The sequence below is a fragment of the Prionailurus viverrinus genome, chromosome C2, assembly GCF_022837055.1.
Source record: "Prionailurus viverrinus isolate Anna chromosome C2, UM_Priviv_1.0, whole genome shotgun sequence".
Lineage (NCBI taxonomy): Eukaryota > Metazoa > Chordata > Mammalia > Carnivora > Felidae > Prionailurus > Prionailurus viverrinus.
The window spans coordinates 74,083,941-74,086,554 of record NC_062569.1 but is presented as its reverse complement, the minus strand read 5'-3'; the positions used below and the strand labels follow the sequence as shown (position 1 = coordinate 74,086,554).

At 46.3% G+C, this 2,614-nt stretch overlaps 1 pseudogene; it reads left to right on the top strand.

Annotated features, from left to right (window-relative positions):
- Positions 1-1,203: 1,203 nt before the first annotated feature.
- Positions 1,204-2,276, top strand: LOC125175672 (glyceraldehyde-3-phosphate dehydrogenase-like; annotated as a pseudogene).
- The last annotated feature ends 338 nt before the right edge of the window (positions 2,277-2,614 follow it).

Genomic DNA, 2,614 nt, shown 5'->3' with positions numbered 1-2,614 from the left:
CTGGAACCTAATCTGGGATAGTCTGGGGTACAACATGAAAATTTCCTTCTGATCCATTAAAAAAAAAATGTGCATCCTTAATGATCCTTTCCAGATTGTCTTCAGAAAATGAAAATGTATCATTAGGAAGTTAGAAAAGCAATTGTAAAAGTCTTGGAAATAATAAAACTCAGTTAAGCCTTTGATTTCTAACTCAGACTTGGCCTGCATTTAGAAGAGGAAGGGCTATCAAACAGGTATGCAGGCACACCACTTGTGTCTTCCCGTGACTCATGGAGACTCTGGAAAGCAAACAGACCACAAAACTATAACCAAGTGCTTGCTCAAGTCCACCAAACCTTATATGTCCCCAAATTTGTCTGTGACAGGTCAATTTTGACTCTTCTAGAATCTGAGGACCAAAAAGATGATTTCAAGACTCTGACCAAGAAGGTCCTGTTTCAGTTCTTAAAAAAAAAAAAAAATCCCAAGAGTAAAAAAAAAAAAAAAAAATTACCAAATGTTACTAGTCCTATTCCACCCTTCACATACCTTGCACTTACTTACCCACCATTAGGAAAACATTTATCACACTAGTGGGTTTCTAGATGTCTGTCTCCCCAGAGACTGAACATAAGGATATGTCTACTTCACGTTTCACTCCCAGTGCCTCCTGTATGACCGTCACCATACCCACTATATTTTCAACCCCTGTGATCCAGAGCAGCCTGAAACCACAGTGCATATTCTTGCAATTACACCTACCGCATCCCAAAGGACTGAAGGAAAAAATACCCGGAATACATGAGCGAATGAGCATTCACATCCCATGCCATTCTTTCCACCCCAAATACCCTTTCCTTTCATTTTTGAGACTTCTCAAGTCTCCTCTGGAAGGCATTTCCTTATTGATCCCCACTCACTTCTGACTGTGTCTCGCCACTGTGCCTCTCTCAGCAGTTAGCACTCAATGTGTGTTACAGGAATTCTCACCTCTTTCACTCTGAAGCAGTGTGCTACATTGAGTAGGCTCTCTCTGAGCTTTGCCCTTTTGGCTCTCCTTCTACTTCATCTACTCAAAAAGTCCCCACTTCTTAAGCCTCCTTCTTCCTGCCCTCCTTTCCCACAGATGAAACATCTTTGAGGTGGACAGAGCAGGGCACAGGTCAGAGATTCTCACCTGACTATTCATCACAATCATCTACAGAGGTTAAAAAATAACAGATGGGGGCTCTCTGCACCTCCCCATTCAATAGACAGCAGCATCTTCTTGTGCAGTGCCGGCTGCATCCTCAAGACATGATGGTGGAGGTCAGAGTGAACAGATTTGACCTTATTGGGTACCTTGTTACCAGGGTTGCTTTTAAATCTGGCAAAGTAAATATTGTCATCACAAATGACTTCTTCGTTGACCTCAACTACATGGTCTATGTGTTCCAGTATAATTTCACCCATGACAAATTCAATGGCACAGTCAAGGCTGAGAATGTGGAACCCGTCATCAACAGAAGGCCCATCTCCGTCTTCTAAGAGAAAGTTCCTGACAACATCATGGGGTGATGCTGGTGCCGCATATGTTGTGGAGTCTGCTGGTGTCTTCACTACCATGGAGGAAGCTGGAGCTCACTTGAAAGGTAGAGCTAAGAGGGTCATCATCTCTGCCCATCCTGCTGATGCCCTCATGCTTGTGATGGGTGTGAGCCGTGAGAAGTATGACAACTCTCTCAAGATTGTCAGCAATGCCTCCTGTACCACCAACTGCTTGGACCCTCAGGCCAAGGTCATCCATGGCAACTCTGGCACCGTGGAGGGACTCATGACCACAGTCCATGCCATCAGTGCCACCCAGAAGACTGTCAATGGCCCCTCTGGGAAGCTGTGGTGTGATGACTGAGGAGGGGCCCAGAACGGCATCCCTGCTTCTACTGGCACCGCCATGGCTGTGGGCAAGATCATCCTTGAGCTGAATGGGAAGCTCACTGACATGGCTTTCCATGCCTCCACCCTCAACATGTCAGTTGTGGATCAGACCTGCCACCTGGAGAAAGATGCCAAATACAATGACATCAAGACATGGTGGAGCAGGCATCGGAGGGCTCCCTCAAGGGCATCCTGGGCTACACTGGCCAGGTTGTCTCTTGCAACTTCAACAGTGACACCCACTCTTCCACCTTTGATGCCGGGGCTGCATTGCCCTCAATGGCCACTTTGTCAAGTTCATTTCCTGGTATAATAATGAATTTGGTTAAGGCAACTGGGTGGTAGATTTTGTGGTCCAGATGGCCTCCAAAGAGTAAGAGCCCCCTGGATCACCAGTCCCAGCAAGAGTAAGAGGAAAAGAGAAGCCCTCAGGTGCTGGGGAGTCCTTGCCCCAACCCATCCCCCAACACACTGAGAATATCCTGACCTCTATATGGTTTCCATCCCAGACCCCTTGATAAAGGGGAGGGGCTTGGGGATACCTGCCTTGTCATGTGCCATTAATAAATACCCAGCCAAAAAGAGAGAGAGAGAGAGAGAGGAAAATAACAGATAGGCATGTGGGATCATTGCTTTCTAGAAGGAAATAGATCACAAGTCACTGTTGGAAGTGTTTGTCTGTGGAAGGAAGGACTGAAAGCTGGATGGAAAGGGC